Here is a 19,192-nt window from a genome sequence, read left to right on the forward strand (position 1 = left end):
ACACACAACATATTTGAGTTGAGTAATTATATATTCAGAGACAATGAGCAAAGCATTTGCAAAAATTCAACAAATTTTGGCAGTTTTGTTTGAACTCATGTTGTTCTAGACACTGTGTTTCATTACCCACTTGCAATGCTCTTGAGCTTCATTCCCTTATACACTATAGTATTACATATATAATGTTGCTTAACTTTGTTGTGAGTGCATGACACTTTTCTGAAATAGACAACCAGTGCCACAGCATCGCCTGCATTGGTAAACAAAGCTATTACATGTATATTAAATAGAGAGTGGCATTTGTAGATTTTGATATAAATAGATTATTGGTTTCAAAAGCAAACGTTGAAATGGAATATAAATATTGAAATAAACACACACACTTACCAGTCACTTTATTAGGTACACCTTTTCAGCTGCTCATTAATGCAAGTATCTAATCAGCCAATTACATGACAGCAACTCAGGGAATTTAGGTGTGGTCAAGATGACCCTTTGAAGTTTTATTTTAAATAACTTTGGCCATTGTTTAAACACTATAACCTTTGGGATGTGGTGTAACAAGAGGCTTGCTTCATGGATCTGAATCTAAATAATCTGAAGCAACTGTTTGATGCTATCATGGACCAAACTCTTCTAGGAATGTTGCTAAGGCTTAAGGTAGAATAAGGTAAAGTGGCTGGTAAGCGTATATATACCTGCATAATGTTATTTTTCTTTAGCAAGGCACCATAGCCTTGCATGGCCCAGTGTGGTGGAGAAGCACACTTGTAGGCATGCATCTAATTGCATGTATTTTTGCTAATCACGGGTGTGTGCAATTATTTTGCCTCTGATCAAGTCATGGCTAAATAAATGGTTTTCATAAATAATCTTATCAATGCCACCGACGGGACTATGAGTGTTTGTGTGAGATGGAGTAAGTGGAACTGAAAAGAACAAATTAAATTTAATCCAGCTGGCATCAAGGCCGTGAAAGAATCGTAGGCTTTAGACACTTGTCCTTGGATTTTTATGAGCTTCTTTAAGAGCAATCAGTCAAACTCTGACCACCACTTGCGTATTTTTCTGCAAATAATCTCTCCATATGTGCTTCTGTTGAAACAGGTGCGATAGGTTGATTTCAATGGAATGCCTTTTTTTTTTTTTTTTTTTTACATCATCTTAGAGCTCGGTACAACAAAAAAATCTTAGAGCTCGGTTCTGCAGATCAAGGATAAAAAAAAGATATCCAATGTCTAGCCAATCTAGAGATAAAGAGGGAATTTAACGGTCTGCAGGAAATACTAATAAAGCTCATCTTTATACAACTGCACTATAAGAAGGTTTGATGTAGGACTGCTGCTCCAGGTGACTGCAACAGGGTAGCATTACCACATTTAAAAAGAATTGCAGAAAATAACAATCTAAATCAGTGTTCGAAAGTGTTACCATGGTTTCACAGTTGGGAAACTTGCTTTTATTAGGAACAACGCCTGACATCGGTTTCATTTGTTTTTCTATCTACTCTACTGCTATGGTTAATTGTAGCTGCCACTGCTATCATTCTAAACTGAATTTGTGCAATACGAAAGTGGAAAGCTAACAAATGTAAGCATGTATACTGGTATGACTACTGCTGAATGGATCTGCATCTGGCCAATCGTGTCTCAGCTGAGGCCAAGCGTTCACAGCAGCTGTCTGGGATGGGAGGGGTTGGGTAGAGCAAACAGCTGACTGGAGCAATGTAGCAGACAGGTGCAGAGATAATTTGAAAACAATTGTCTTCCTTACAGAGACTAAACAAACATGCCCGTCTGCCTCTGCCATTAAGGTGTCAGATATGTTTAGCGGTGAAGGTGCTCCGGCTCGAGCCCACGATGCAGGTAGATTCAATCGAAACGCCCCAAACTGAAGCTCCTCATGAGCAGCCTCATGTTCCCTGTCTCTCTTCATTCGTAATCACGCTCAACCAAGATGTATGGCTACATTTGAACAAACTGGTGTTGTTGGGGCAAAACCAGACACCGGCAGAAATGATCCTCATTTTTCCATCGCACCTGCTTTGAGGAACTCGATCTCGCTTTTACACTGGTTCCTCAGCCAAAAATACAACAAAAATAACAAACTCACTCACCATTTAATTTACTGTGTTTGAAGGAAAATTGTATGTCTCAAAAAAAAAAAAAAATCTTGCAATTTCCAATCTCCAAATAAATCAGTGTTATCCCTCCCATATCTCACATATACATCACTGCCTTGCTTTCATGTTGATCATCAAGGCACACAAATGAAAAGGGAATACAAACATTTGTTTGTATCCTATTTTAAAAGTAGCAAACTTTACATTAGTAATGAATTGATTAAGTGAAATTTGAAATGGAATCAATCTGTGTATCCGTCCACTCTGTTTAAAACCTGGATACAAGGATGTACACATGGTTTGAAGTGTAACTACATCACTCTGCTTTTGTCCAAAGGTCACTTGGAGACAAATGATTGCCAGCTGTGTCACCACTGGTGTCACAGTGATTAGTGGGAGAAATAACAAAAGAACACAACATGGAACATAAGGGCCTGAAGGTAAAGAGATACCTTCCTCTGTCTTAAGAGGCAATGCTGACCTACCTCCATGTGAAGGGTTGTTTCAAGGCCTCCGACAACCCTCATATTGCTTAATGTTACTTGACAGTTGTTCCATAAAAATATACACTTACACTTTACAACTTAAAAACTGCTTACAGGCTTTGGAAAGCATTGCGTTTATGACAGAAATAATAAAGTCTTCAGTGGATTTAAATGGAGCTTCCTGAAATGTGACAAAGCACATAAAGTGCTCCCTGGAGTTAAAAAGTCAAATAAAATTAACTCAAGGTCATCATCGGAAAAAACCCACAAAATATTTACACACCAGATACCTCATATAGTGAACTGCAGTTAGCACTGTAGCACCATGTTTATTTTCACACAGGAAGTGCTGTTGGAGTCGTTGGATCAAGCTGGGTTCTGCTATAGTGGATAGTCGACCATTAGATTTTATGACAAACTTTGAAATTATTTCCAATACCACACATTTTTTCATTCCAATTCAGCTAAACTACCACAGATGATATTCAATCCCAGCCTTGTCTATCGCAAAAGTGTTTTCAGTAACATGGAAACATTTTGAAGAACAAAAAGTTTTATAGCGTTTTACCTTCACTGAATACAACAAAAAGAAAAATGTGTGTTTGTCCAATAATGCTGATATTTTATCCATAAATGAATCACGTGGCAAGGCTCTGTATATGATTGTGAACTATTGCCTCCACCAAAGGCAATAGTCTGAATGCCATTCTAGTTTACAAATGATTCAGACTGTGCATCAGGCTGTAAGAATTTCACTCTTTTGGTAACGAATGCTTTTAATGAACATATTTCAGGCAACAACAGCAGCAGGAAAACCCAGACCTCAACACAAGTAAAAATTAATTATTTAGTCATGTGTCTGAGTTGGCAACAGAACAGCTGTGCTGGATGTGCGGCTTTCAGTAATGAGTCCAGAGAAAGATTCCACAAAATTTTACTGTGTATGAAAGAAATGTCTGACCTCGAGAACTCTTACACTGATAGATCTGTAATGTTCGGAGTCTTCTGGGAGGCACTGATTTTGCGATGTAAATGTTCTAGATGTATCTTTCCATTGTCCTTCAACCTGATTTACCTGCTTTATGTCTGCTTTTACATTTAGTAGAACAGCTATGAACTTTGCATAAAGTTGCATAAAGGGCTAAAAGAAGCAAATGCAGAATGCAAGATGACAGAAAATTTCTCTCTAATGGCTGATGTAGCTACAGTCTCTCACTGGAGCTAAACAGGGGATTGCAGCGACAGAATATAATTAGCATCATTATATCGTTGCCTCTGAAAAGAATGCTGGTTGTAGGTGAAGTTCGGACTTGGAGTTAGGGTTGGATGATTGGGGTTGAAAAGTTAACTCAAGTAATAGAGACAGACAATCAGTTTAGACAAATATATATGTATCATTTTCTTTTTTTACTTTGTGGAACACAGAGAACTCTTAGGAGTTTGTGTCTGGTGTTCCAGACAGATCACAGCTTTTGATAAAGCTCATTACTGCAGAGTAGCTCTATTACTTTTAGTTCAGGCACCAACATCTTAAAAGTATATCTGCATATATATCCAGGGGTTACAGTGGGATTTAGCAGGTGGGGAACCCTATGGTCTGGTGTAGCAGTGCACTATGTGAAGAATTACTCAGAAATAAGTCACATTAATAGCTTGTTTTGTCAGCTATACACTGAAAAAAATATGTTGTTGGATTTACTTAATTCAATGGTGGACATTTGTTGCACACAGATGTTTTGCTTTGGCAGCAACTTAAACAATTGAATTAAATTAACACAATTTATTCATGTTCAATAAACTTGTGCAATTTGTGTTGATAAAATGTGACTTAAACATGTTTTGATGAAGTAATTTGAGCTCTTGGAATATTTTAATCCTTCACAATTTTCTCACGTTATCCCAACACGATTCAATAACTTTTACCCAATACTACTTGGTCACTTAAATACTACATGTTATCTTCAAATTACATTTTGCTATTATATTCTAGTATCAAATACACAATTTTCAAATGGAGGCCTTATAACAGATTGTATTGTTCTCTTCCAAGATGGTTGCTGGCATCCACCAGTAACCTTTCAAAACAACATGTCTAATTTCACTGCAGTAGGTAAAGAATTAAACTGACATTACTCCTCTACTGAATCTATATAAATCAACAGTTAAATAATGTCAGTTCTTCCGTGTTCTCTGGAATCAATCACAGCAAAGAAATTGGACTGTTTCTTTTGAAAAATGTTGGGAAAGAACAATACAAAACATTCTATTTAAGGCCTCTAACGTCAAGATTCAGTTAAACAACAATTATGACTAAACAATTTGAGGTAATGTTAGTTTCCATTAACATTAAATTAGGTTACTGAATTGGCAAACACCTTCCTATTAACACTACCCATTTTACCCCAATAACTAAAGAAATTAGCACTTGCAGGTCAAAACCTTTATTCAAGAGACGCAAAAATAACATTGATACAGTGACTGTCAAAAATTACAGCACTGATCATACTGTGACATCTTGGTTCAAAACAGCACACTTAGAAATATTCAACGTTCTTTACTTCAACTGAATGAAACTGAAAATACCATTTCACACGGCCCATATGGGATATTTAGACTGTATAACTGTTCACGCTACATCTCTTCACTAGTAAAAGAAAGAAAAAATACAAAGAGAAATTTAAAAATGCTGCCAAACAGACAAACAGAACTTGTACAGAGCAAAAGGAAAAACAAACAACAACAAAAAACGGCTCGTCCTCATGGCAGTTGCAGAGTATATAAAAATGAACCCTGCGATCCGTTCCTGGAATTGAGCTTCAAAAATGCAGCAGAACAAGTGTGAGATTTAAATGTCCTCTCACCTAGAGCTGGTCACCTCACATGCATAACAGTGAGCTTCGTTGCAGGAGCAGTTTTGTCTTAGTTGTGAGCTTTTCTTGAGAGCTGAGTTGCATCCAACTCCATTACCACCCATTGAATCACCTCAAAAGTGTAGCAGAGTTGTGATGGGTAACTCATGTTGAAGGAATAAAAAAGGTCCAAACAGCATGGCTACTGCAAAGGTCACGTTATCCAGATCTTGAAGAACAACATCAGAAAAGTCATTGCCTGCCGCATCCTCTGGAGACAGATGTTCATTGTGGTTTTCTCAATCTGTGCAGTGGCCTCAGTCAAGTCCTGGTTAAACACAAAACATTTCTTTAAGATTCCTTTTTAAACTCATCTCTTTTTAATCTACCAGTTCTAATGTTAGAGTAATTTAAACCAATGCAAGCAACATAGTAAATAGCTATAGCCAAAGAGTGGCCTGCCATGCTGCCATTCATGGTCTAACAGAGTTTCTAAGAGAGGGTGAAAAACATAATAATTTCAAATGCTTTACATTAGTTTTTGTTAGAAAGACACCGGCCCATCAGAAATCCAGGTTATGTCACTCAGAAAATGTTAGAATTTAGACTTTCAGCCCCACAATTTGGTTAGCTGTTGGTCAGTTGGTCATTTTTTCAAACAAAAGCTAATATAAATATTGGTGGGATTTTCCTTTGTTCATTAGAATGACAAATTTAAAGTTTTTTCACACTGATGTGACCCCTAATACAGGGGTGGGGATGGGGCCTCAAGGGCCGGCGGCCGAGTTCACTACCAGGCCTCATGTGAACTTCAAATTATTAAAGAGGACTACTGGTCCTAACCAGTCCAATGAGGATCAAGTGGATAACTAAATGCATTTTTAAATGTTGCAAAGCCACAATCTACTCATAAAACACTCACCATGAACTCCTGCACCAAGATGTTGCAATTGTCTTTCACACAGATGCGGAGCACTTTGATGAGGGACTCCGAGCATTAATGTCATCCTTGACTATTATAACAAAGAAAACAGAGATTTGTGAACTTTTCAGTAGCACAGAAGAAAATGATCCCAGACAAAAACTCTTGACTTTTTAAACCAGTCAACATGCAACACCAGCATCTACAAAGCAATATCAAAAGTTCCTGTTTGACATCAACTTTATGGATATATAGTTTCCAGAACATTTATTTTTAAAAAAAGATAATTTTTTCTCAGTGGGCCAGTAAATGCATGACGAAAATTATGGCATCCTTTTAGTGGAATCATTACTCACAGGTAATAGTTGACTGTTTCAATGGATGTAGCATAAAAATCTTTTACTGACCTAATGCAATACATATACACTTTGTAGTTAAAGAATTTTAAAGTTCTTACTGTCATAATGGCAGCTACATCCATTAGCTTTGTGCCCTGTTCCCCCGATCACTTTGCAAACACTTTCAGCAGACTGTCAGAGAGAAACTCAGCTCTGTCAGAAACCTTGACTGTAAAGGCATGGTTGGGATGCACTGGAATGCTGCATTTTATCTGAAATGACATAAAATTATTTTGAAATAACAGCAGGCACTGTGCTTGGTTAATCAGTAATGTTTTGTTGAATAAAAACTGTGTTTCCAGATCTTATGGGATTAAAAAAAATCCAAAGATGTTTGTTTTTGATTTGCAACCCAAGAACCCACAAGTTACAACCTCATTTTAGTTCAAGTGTGCATTAATGCGAGTCCAGTAATCACCTTTCTGGCAATACATACAGGTATAAGTTAAACCTATGGCAGATTTTGGATCTCTCAGTTGTATTAATAGGGTGAGTATGCATGCACCTAATAATTATAAAAAACCTATTATAATTAAGTTAGAGAAACGAAAATAGAATATACTTTCTTACCATAACACCTTGAACCCACAATCCATCAGCTGACTCCTGGTGAAATGCAGAATAGAGGTCATCTCTCAATGTGCAGCAAAAAAAAACCAAAAACAAAAACAAAAGGACAGCAGGTGAGGGCAGGAGGGGTAGGGATGTAAGCTAGCATAATGCCGCTGATGATATTAGCTAAAGCTGTTCAATGTCCAAAATCTCACTAACACCACGGTGCAGTAAATACACAATGTAACTGAAGAGTCAGTTGACAAATCTATTCACACAGAAAACCAAATTATGTTATGAGTGCCTCGTAATTAGGTTTAATGTGATATTACGGCTCTTGTGCCAAAGACAAATTCAAATGAAAAAGCGCCAATTCTTTGACAACAGATAAAACAGCAAATAAGCTAACGGCTCTTTTTTAGCATGTTACATGGCGACACTCTAGACGTTTAACTACATTTGGCTGAAATATGGTAAAAATGAATTCAAAAAATCAAGACATACCAAAAACGTAGAGTTGGCTGCTCGACTTGACTGAGATGGATGCCTTTTTTAAACCACGATCCAAAGCCCGCGAGATGAAATCACGCGTGGTTTCACGAGATTTAACGTTGCTATCTTATTGACTTACTTCACCTGAACATGATATGAACAATTTAATACACCCTTTCTGCATATCATGTAGTTTTTACACTATATAGTTACATTTAACTTTAAAACATGAGGCAATTGTGTTAAATGCATGCAAGATGCTTACATAAATCCAAGAGATGGCCAGTCCCTTTTTTTCAGTGTATATACTTGTATGTGTGTGTGTGTGTGTGTGTGTGTGTGTGTGTGTGTGTGTGTGTGTGTGTGTGTGTACGCGCGCGCGCGTGCTGGGAGAGGCATAACCAAGTGGCTGGGATTCTCCCCAAGGACAAAGTGGGACATGCCACCAAAAGTGGTTGAGAACAACAGGGCTAAGATCCTGTGGGACAGAGAAGCAGCTGCCAAAGAACCAACCAGACAGAGTGGTGGTTCACAAGGAACAGAATACAAGAAAAGAACATCACAGTGTGATAGATGTTGCAGTCCCTGGAGACAGCAACATCAGGAAGAAGGTGCACAAGGAAATTGTACTAGGGAGCTGAAGGAACCACTGGAGCAGATGTGGAAGATAAAGTCCAAAGTGGTCCCTAGTGGTACTAGGAGCATTTCACTGCTACCCTTGATGTAAGCTAACATTGCTTGCACTGTACCAGTCCAACAAGATCAGCCCTTAATTTTGAAAATAAACTCTCCTATTTCTCTCCTGTCATCTCTTTCATAAATCTTTCTCCAGCTCTCACTGTTGTACATTAAGGTATTTTCCCTTCTCCTATGAAATACAGCAGCTCTAGCATGACGTGGCTATGTGCAGTCTGTGTAGTTTGTCACACACTTTCTGACCTCTTGCCCTCATTTCTTTGCTAGGAAAAATGGGAAACGCCTGCAGAAATATGTTCAAACATGTGGAAACATACATGGAAATACAGTATATAAGGCAAAAACAGTTTAAAAAGTCAATATTTAGTATGGCCATCTTTATTCTTCCACACAGCCTGAACGCCCTTTTTTGTCATTTCTTTAAGTAGTCTTCAGGAATAGTTCTCCAGGCTTCTTGAAGGACATTCAAACCTCTTCTTTGGATGTTGGCTATCTTTTGTTCTTTTCTCTGTCACGATGATCTCACTGCTTCAATAATGTTGAGGTCTGGGCTCTGGGGAGGCCAATCCATGACTGCTCCATTATGTGTTTTTCTATTCAGGTGTGCTTTTACTGTATTGGCAGTGTGTTTAGAATCATTTTCATGCTGAAAATTGAAGCTGTTGCCAATCAGATGCTTTCCACATGCTATTGGAGGATGGATCAAATTTTGGTAATACTTTTCTGGGTGTTGCTACTGATTTTAAACATACTTCAGCTTTTACATGCTTTCTAATGAGCCTTTGATAAACAATAGATGGATCAATTGAAGCGCCAGATGCATCTCTCAGGTCCTGCTGGAGTTTTTGCTCTTTCCTAAGAACATGATTTTCAGATACAGTTCATCCTCTTTCAGTGTTTTTTTTTTTCAAGCCTGCTGCTTCTTCCTTTAGCCTGCATTTGTCCAATTTCCTTTATTTATTTATTTATTTTTTTGAGGATACTATGCACACCATGCTGACAAAGTTCTCGGCTAATATCTCCTTGGAAATCACCTTTTTGGTGTAAAAATACCACTTTATGCATGTCAGACTATGTTATCTTTGTCATGTTTCATAAATTTGGTCACAATTTTGGTCACAAATTATGCATTTTTGCAACTAAAGGAAAAAAAGTGCCTAAAGATAAAATTTTAAATTGGTTCTTTGTGAAGTTGAACTTTTTGCATAGTTTAATTTGATGACTTGGTTTCTTTTGATGCTTGACTGATTCACAGGTCAGAGCTAAATGGCTTAAAAAGGAAAGAAATCATTCATTTGAAAAGGATAAGGTACAAAAACTGGACTGACAATGACTGAAAAAACAGCCAGTGTCCAAAGAAAAACTCTGAAAGGTCTCCAGAAAGCCTGGAGGCCTCAAGATGATTAAAAAATTACAAGAAAGTCTGGCTCCTTGGAAGCAGAATATGAAGAAATGAGGGCTGATCCAAGATCTGTGCACAGTATTGTGTATGTTGCATGTGTACAGATTCTGCACAGAGACATGGTAACAACAACAGAAAAATAAGAACCTGTTTCCAATGTCATGACTTTTGAATGAATCCTATGACCCTCTCTTATCACTCTCAAGCTTCCTTTCTCTTCCTATTTTGTCTCTAAACAGAATCTTATGAAGCAGAAATGTCACAAAAAATTTCCTTAAAACAGCAAGCCTAGTATTCCCTGGGACTTTCTTCAAGGGTTGAGTGAAAAGTCACCCAAATGAAGAATGGCAGCGATATCAAGCCAGAGGACAGCTTCTTCACTCTCCTTGTTTTTCTGAGCTCGATAAATCAGCTCAAGGTTCCTCAGTGATCCTCTGCGTGGCAGTGGAGAGGGATTTATCATTCTCAGATAAAGGTTGAGTCCTCGTCAACGTTCACTCTCACCCTCGGCTGGGAATTTATGAGAACCGGTGGCATTGTGTGTGCAGTCTAGCTAGTTGCACAGCAGAGTGCAAAGGGTTACACAAGACAATCTATTAGCAGTGCTCTCGCTATTAATTTCAACCCCAAGGATGTCGTCTACACACATGAAAAATTGTGTTTTTCACAGCTATTTGCAGCAGTGCAAATACAACGTGAAGCAGTTTCACAACAGTACAGTTCATCTTTCAAAGACAAGTACAATTAAAATCTATTTAATAGAAACAAATGGCGCCATTGCATTGTGAAACAATGTGATTTGATTGGTATTTTTAAATGAATTTGCAAAAAGCACTTTACGGAGTAAAAGTTATCAAGGAGTTACTGCTGTGGAATAAAAAATGTTATTTTCCTCACTTACCACAGAGCTCAAAACCATAGTCTAACACTGTCCCCTATGCCTCACCTTATCTGCTGTTACCTCTTTTCTGCAGTGTAAATACAATAAATGCTGGCTACACATCTGAAAAAGAAGCAAATAAACAAAAAAGAACATTAAATGAACCTATAGCTGTTGTCAGAACTTTACATTCACTCGTTATGACCGTGAAGGTCATGTTAATTATGAAAGTTTTATTAGGGATTTTCCTGGCGACTAATTCCTTAGTCAAATAAACAAGGAACAACAATTAGACAAACTGACTAGTCTTACAGTCAGATTTAAGTTAAATTTCAGAACCATCAGTTCTTTGCCAGTCCGTCATCTACCTATGGTGGTAACCAGGCCCTACACTCTGTTTGTGCCTCGCAATCAGTTGTTGTACTTACCATGTTTCCCTGTGTCCGTATTTTCTTCATCGTGCCTTCACTACCATCCTGCAGTCTACAACCTACGCACTGGTCTCCTGACAATAATCTCAAGCAGCTCCACTGTTCCACTTCTGGAAACTGGATATTCACCGTTTTCACCTGCCCGTCCTCCTGCCTGCCGTCTTCTCTGGAACATCAGTAACTCAAGGCAAGGCAAGGCAAGTTTATTTGTATAGCACAATTCAACAACAAGGTGATTCAAAGTGCTTTACAGAGACATTAGAAACAAGAACAAATAAAAAGCATGATTTAAAATTGATTAAAACAAGCAAATAAACTAACTAACTAATTAACAAACAAACAAACAAACAAACAAACAAACAAACAAACAACAGTATATAAAATCAAAACGGATAAAATCAGAACAGTAGATAAAATCAGTAGTTAAATGTAAGTTTTGAAATTTAAGCTTAAAGTGTGGATTTGGTGCTTTATTCAAATGCAGCTGAGAACAGGTGAGTCTTCAACCTGGATTTAAATAAACTGAGTGTTTCAGCTGATCTGAGGCTTTCTGGGAGTTTGTTCCAGATATAAGGAGCATAAAAGCTGAATGCAGCTTCTCCGTGTCTGGTTCTGACTCTGGGAACTGATAAAAGACCGGATCCAGATGACCTGAGGGATCTGGATGGTTCATACTGGGTCAGGAGGTCATTGATGTATTTTGGTCCTAAACCATTCAGAGCTTTATAGGCCAGCATCAGAACTTTAAAGTCTATCCTCTGACGGTTGGAAACCCACTCACCTGTTGAACGCTCACTCAGCATCCCCCCCACCAAACTTGAATGACTTCCACCTGCAGGTAAGCCCTTCAACCCAACATTCCTCTCAGTGTTCTGGTGCTCACTCCTCATTCGTCTTTAACCTCCTCAGACACAGGATGTGCGGAAGTGCTTCAGGAAGGTGAACGGACGCAAAGCTACTGGTCCGGACGGGTGTCCTCAAGTCAGCTGGCTGGAGTGTTTACACACATCTTCAGTCTTTCACTCTCTCTGTCTGTAGTCCCAGCCTGCTTCAAAATGGCCACTGTCGTTTCTGTAGCCAAATCCTCCACCATCTCCTTATTGAACGACTGGCGACCTGTAGCCCTGACCCCCATCGTAAGCAAATGCTTCGAGAAGCTGGTCAGGGACATCTGCTCTTCACTACCCAACTCACTGGACTCAATTCGCATACCGCCACAACAGGTCCACTGATGATGCCATAGCCCTGACACTACATACTGCCCTCTCACACCTGGAGAAGACAGACACATATGTGAGGATGCTGTTTGTAGATCACAGCTCAGCATTCAATACCATCGTTCCCTCGAAGCTGGACAGGAAACTGCAGGATCTAGGACTGAGCAGCTCCCTCTGCAGCTGGATCCTTAACTTCCTGTCTGACAGACGCCAAGTTGTCAGACTGGGCAGCATCACCTCATCCCCCATCACACTGAACACTGGTGCTCCACAGGGGTGTGTACTGAGCCCTCTCCTGTACTCACTCTACACCTACGACTGCACGGCCACTAGCAACTCCAAGATCATTGTGAAGTTCGCGGACGACACTACAGTGGTGGGTCGTATCATCAAAGGTGATGAGACGGCTTACAGGGAGGAGGTCAGCGCCCTGACCCACTGGTGTCAAGACAACCATCTTACCCTCAACGTCGCAAAGACAAAGGAGTTGATAGTGGACTTCCGGAGGTGCAGAGAAGTACACACCCCCATCACCATCAACGGCGCTGCTGTGGAGAGAGTGAGCAGCTTCCGGTTCCTTGGTGTACATCTGGCTGAGGATCTTACGTGGTCAGTACACATAAACAAAACAGTGAAGAAGGCGCAGCAGCGCCTCTTCTTTCTCAGGAGACTGAAAAGATTCGGCATGAGCCCCCGCATCCTCAGGACCTTCTATCGCTGTGCCATTGAGAGCATCCTCACTGGATGCATCACCACCTGGTATGGCAACAGCACCGCTTACAACCGCAAAGCTCTCCAGTGAGTAGTGCGGTGTTCTGAACGGATAATTGGAGGTGAGCTTCCGTCCCTCCAAGACATCTACAGGAAGCGGTGCCTGAGGAAAGCGGGGAGGATCATCAAGGACTCCAGTCACCCCAGCCATAAACTGTTCAGACTACTTCCATCAGGAAGGAGGTTCTGCAGCATCCGGTCCCGAACTAGCAGACTGAGAGACAGCTTTTTCCACCAGGCCATCAGACTGCTGAGCACTTCATAAACACCTCACCTTCTCTTACCGGAACTTCAACATTATGCACTCCATACTGTATATAAATGCCACTTGTTTTGCACATGTCCAACTACCAACCTCTGTATATTTTATTTTATTATTTATTCTATTTAATTTTTAAAATACATACACACACACGCGTAGATATCCATATTTAGTATACACATTCAGTAATGCGCATATACTCTTATATTGTACATATATTTATTCATATAACTCTCAGATTTACCCATTCTTATATTTTGCTTGTTCTTATGTTATTGTATTTTTGCACACCCCTGTTGCTTGTGAAGCTCGCACACAAGAATTTCCCTCGCATGTACTGTACCAGTGTACCTGCACATGTGATGTGACAATAAAAGTGATTTGATTTGATTTAACCACCTCTCCCTCTGTTGCAGTGCGTCACGCCAAGTGATTCCCTGCTCAGGGCTCCCTTGTTATTTTCCTCCAGTGTTTACAGTAACATCTGTAAATCTAATCACTGTCTTGTTTTGGTGTCTTTGGGTCCACCTTCATGTACCACTCTCTGGGCTTTCTGACAAAAAGTGAATCATGCTGCTTAGCTTTGAGCCACCTCGCATTGTGAACAATGCATTGCTTTGCATTGTCGTGTTGGAATTGCATCCAAGTTTCAATCATCTAGCTGTTGATTTGAGGTAAGGTTGAAGAATCCTTCTTCATGTATCCTTCCCCTTCTGCTATAATGTAATGTATTGCACTGTTACCAGCAGCAAAACAGCCCTAGAGCATGATGCTACCACCACCATACTTGATAGTAGGTACAGCGTTTGAGTCTCACCTTACACCTCCAAACATACCATAGCTTAACCTTTGTCTCCTCTGACAAAGTTTAAAAACTAAAGGCATTTGGTGCATGTTGGTAGCTGTAAATCTGAGTCGAGCTTGAAGGTGTAAAGTTTCAAACTTCTTGGACAGCACCCTCTTTGTTTATGCTAATGTCCTACCTAATTTACTCTCATCTGAGGACAGTTGGGATCTTCTTTTAAACCAGATCCAAACAATTAAACTGAACTGATGATCTTAGAAACTGCATTTGTTTAGAAATGGCCACAAGAAACCTTTTCAACTTGTGCAAATCTACATTTCTCCTTTGTAGATCTTCATGGAGTTCATTGGTCTTTCCCATCGTTCCGTGTATTGGTCAATCCAATGTTTGAACTTCTGACCACAACTGTAAGTCACACATCGGATGATGATGCTTATTCATGTTGGAAATGTTTAAAGGTACCCACTGTGGGGGTTTTTTTTTTAACAAAATAACAATGATCAGTGGAAATCAAAAGTAAACCTACATTCAAAAATACCCCAAAAATCAAGTATTTAGCATTTTGAGCAACAGTTAATATCACTATATCATCTGCCAGTGCTATTACTGGAATACAATGATATACATAAAATGTACATTCATTATTATAAAGCTGAACTAAATAGTTTCAATGTAAACTAAGACAATCAATTAATATAATAAAAATTTAAGATAGGAGATGATTAGACAAAGCTGAACCAAGTCCAGTCCAACAGGGGCCAGGTAGTGTTAACAGATAAAATAGATATGTATATAGGAGTCACATATTCAGTTCTTCGCAGCCATTGTCATTTATATATCTAATAATTTTTTTGTTTGTTTGTTTTTCTGTGGAAATCACTTGCATGCTTAGATTAATAATGAAGGGATTTGAGTTTTGAGTCTACTGCTAAATTAAACACACTATTACTGGCAGATAAAAATGCACTTGCAGCAGTTGTGTTATTATGTTTAAAGACCTTTAATAAACACCTTAATATTAATATTTAATATTTCTCCTCTAAAATCCCAAATCCCTGTATCATAGACCTCTGCTGCTGTCCTAAAATGTTTGCAAAAAACCTGCAGTGCCCACATGTTATATGATTTTTTTTCTGTTTGTTGTTTGTCTGTTTTGATACAATAACACAGTATAATTAACTGATTTTAAAGAATTATAACAATAACTTTCACTGGGTTAAAGTTTGAGTGCCAGCAGCTGGCTGGGAAGTTGATTATTAACAGCAATGCTGTGTGCAGGCTTTATCTTTTAAGTAAACATAAACTGGCTGCCTGTGGTGTATTTTAGAAAAGGGGCATGGGTACACAAACTTTTTTCTTTTCTTTTTTTGCAGTGCGATGAGGTAATCACCCCCAAAACTGCAGTACACTCATACAAAATTTTTGCTGGCATGAAAGTCAAGGACATAATTAAAGCATTACTCAAGATTCTGCAAAGAAGCGGCTTTGATGATCACTTGTGCTTTTTCGATGTTGTGCTTATTTTATGATTAATGTAGTCTTGGAAATAAAACATTCCCCAAAATACATCTGTACTTTTGGCATTAAAGCCCTCATTTAAAAAACATTTGATTATTCATTATGGGTTTTTTTGTCTTTCTAATAATGATCATTTGCCACAGACCATCACCCGCTCCCATGTCCTCGACTTCATAACATGCGCTCCTGAATTCTTGAAAGAAATGCATTCCATGCTCATTAGTTGATATCCTGAGGCACAGCTGTCTATATTTTAGCCCGTGAAGCGTTTGTTGTTGACCTCCGGGTGCTTTAGCCACCCCTGTCTTTTTATTCACTTACCATTCTTCTCCTCCATCTCACATGCTCACTTCATCCCTTGATGCCTGTCGATTGCCTGTGGCCACACAGTGGATCTTTTTGTAGCTCTAATAAATTTCTATTTATGGTGCTGTGTTTTGAATGTTTAAAGTTGTATCCTTATTGGGTAAAACGCTGGTAAGGGAAACAGAGTGAATTCATTAGGTTTGTTCTCTCAGGATTCCCAGATCTGCTTTTGCTCGCACGTAACTTGTGTTACTGTAGCTGTCATCACTGTTTTCCTCGGGTTTGGTCAGCTATTGTTTAATTTTCCCTGCTGCTCCTGTTGTTATGACAGCAGAGTCTTTATTTTCAGCTGAGTCAGGTTACTCTCTGCCTCACTGAGTCATATCTGCTTAGTCACTATAGGGCCGGAGACCCTCAATTCATGTCTTATGATCAAAGAGGCTTGACCATCAGCAAAACAGCAACTTTGGTCAACTCCAGCAGGCTGACATAAGGTCGAGAGATCTCTTTAAACTTGTACTGACACCTCTGTGAGTGAGAATTGAGCGAGGATACAGTAGTGAAGCTAAATGCATAAAATCTGCTTCCTCGTCTTCTTTGTGGGAATATCAAAACTCTGCCACAGCTCTGGTTCTCTAAGGTTTTGCTTTGTCTGCTTTTCATTCTGTTAATTAACTTTAGTTTTAATGCTATAGGGCAATTCAGTCAAATTTCAATTCAAGTGTGATGTGAGATCTCAGAGGTGAAATAAAATCTGCTTGCTCGACGGGTACAGCTAAACACATAATCTTGTGCTTTTTTTTTAACGGATTTTTGTTCATATTAACACCTCACCTATATTAATGTAATGTAATAACCTCAAGGGATCTAACATAAATGATGCCTGAGCTAAAAAAGTGCATTGTGACCTTTAAGCTGTTGTAAAAAGGATCACTTTGAAATGAGATTCAGTGATGAGCGAGCTCTCATTTACTCTTACCGTTCTTTCTTTACCTTGAAATACCTTTAAACATTTCACTGCACAGCAACTAACTAGCTAGAAACATTTACCTAACTATCCAGTCCGTTGCCATGTTTGAGTCACTTGACTCTATCACTTGACACGAAGGCTGGTGTACTTTCATTACTCCGTGAAAGCTGATGTAAGTAGACCTCGGTGCTAACAACGTTTTTCAAAAGCTATTAGGAGTTAGGCATTCCAATTAAAAGAGATGAGATTGGAAGTACTGGTTGTAGACATTTCCCTATATCAGAAATAAATTCATACAAACTGTGGTTATCGTTAAGTCTGCTCTTGTTGAGAAACATTGACTGCAGTCTGGAGAAATTCAGGAATGCTGCACCACTCTCCCTGGATGACCTGACTTTCTCGAAAGAGCACAGTCTGCAGTCTTGAGAGTTTGACAGAACCCAAGAGTAACTGTAAGTGTAACACAAAGTAACAGCCTTAGAAATCTCTAAAACTTGCAGAAGTCTTCACATCTGCCTACAATAAACAAGTTGCAACCAAACAAGGAGAAATTCAGCTTAGGTGATGATGCACAGGCAAATATGCGAGGTCACAGCAACAGGCTAACATGTTGTTAGCTTGTTGTTAGCATAGAGCATTCTTAAATTACCCTCACCTAGCTGAACATGGACATTTTAAAGAAGCAAATGAAAAGAATATATTTTTTTTAAGTAGCTTTTTGTATACGGTGTGTATGTTATAGTTCTTTTTACTATGTTATAGTAGAAAATTTGCGGCAGGTCACACTTAAAAACAAAACTGGAAATGCCTTTACGTGACAATGCATCTCACCATGTTACAGAGTAACACAAAAGTCATCAAACGAGTGCTGCAAGAAATGAATTTCTCATAGTCCTGTTTCCCTGGTCAGAAATTTTAAACCAGCAACTTTCAAGCAACAAGCCCATTGTTCTCACCTTCAGGTTACTTCTGCCCTCATTTAATGACCCAGTGCTATTTGTAGCTCTGTTCATACCCACTGTCAGCCACAGTAAATGGGAATATATTGGCCTGGGGATGATGAGGGCATATAAAGGAGATAGCGAGATAGGAGACAGAGGATAAGGTGGTGTGGGAAGGGCAGACCTGACTCAGCTGAACGGACCAACAGTGACACAGACTCCAGCGACTGGGTCAAGAATCTCCACCTCTCCCCAAACAATGCAGTCGGAGCTTATTAATTCACAAAAGCGAACAAGGAAAGCGCCATATGACTCACAAATTATCATAATATGTAAATTGATCTCAAGTAATTCTGGTAGGCCAAAGGAGTGCAGCATTTTAAACCAGCTTTACTTTAGTTACTAACATTAGCTCAGTACGGCATTCCCCCCAGCTCATGATAATAATAATGACAATAAATAATTCCTCCCCATTAGATTCAGAAACGTTCTTCCTCTGGCAATTCTAAAACAGGTAACAGACTCAGCTGTTAATCCGTTAAACGTTAGGAAGAGGTGCTTACATACATATTCATGCATATAAATGCACTGCTGCACCCTAACCTGACAGTGGAGCTTATTAAATTCAGTTCTTTAAAGCCGTCATGACATTCAGGAGTCTAAATTCTGTCCTAACCTTGTTAGCTTGCGTAAATAACAAGGATGTTAGGGAATCCTAACGCCGCGCTCCTCGTCAGAACAGGCAAAATGAAGATATTTTTGACATTTTCACATACTGGCTCCTCTCGGTAGAGTAGAAAATGGTGCTGAAATGGTAATGCTCTGATAATATAATAATATTACAAAATGTTATCAACAGCTGAAACACAACACAAATGAAGAACCAAGCACTCATCCAGAAACTGAACTTCACAGACTCTCCTCTCACTCCTGAAGATGAGGTCTCTGAGTTTCAAGGAGCTGTATGAGTCACACATGCTTAAACTTAATGGAAGACATTAAAGAGAGACTGTGTGTCCCACTAGTTTGTTTTGTGTAAGCCATGTTATCAGGCAGCGCACACAAAGACCCTGATTCTGAACCTAATAAACCATAATAACATGCTTTGTAATGAGGAGGAACTTCCTGAGGGCACTTCATAAATTATGCAAATCTGCAGACCAATAAAGCCCC

General features: G+C 39.1%; 1 long non-coding RNA gene across 2 annotated transcripts; it reads right to left on the reverse strand.

Moving 5' to 3' along the window:
• Positions 1 to 5,032: 5,032 nt before the first annotated feature.
• LOC146685591 (uncharacterized) lies at positions 5,033 to 6,915 on the reverse strand. 2 transcript variants are annotated; one of them, XR_014916877.1, is made up of 3 exons: positions 6,836 to 6,915; positions 6,379 to 6,464; positions 5,033 to 5,784 (listed from the first exon to the last, which is right to left on the reverse strand). It is a non-coding gene; the product is annotated as an uncharacterized LOC146685591 (long non-coding RNA). The 2 variants fall into 2 exon arrangements; XR_014916876.1 differs by having other exon boundaries at positions 6,379 to 6,469.
• Positions 6,916 to 19,192: the final 12,277 nt, after the last annotated feature.

The sequence above is a fragment of the Copadichromis virginalis genome, linkage group LG19, assembly GCF_057382275.1.
Source record: "Copadichromis virginalis isolate Kocher_CV1m ecotype Utaka linkage group LG19, C_Virginalis_male_GT1.1, whole genome shotgun sequence".
Classification (NCBI taxonomy): Eukaryota; Metazoa; Chordata; class Actinopteri; order Cichliformes; family Cichlidae; genus Copadichromis; species Copadichromis virginalis.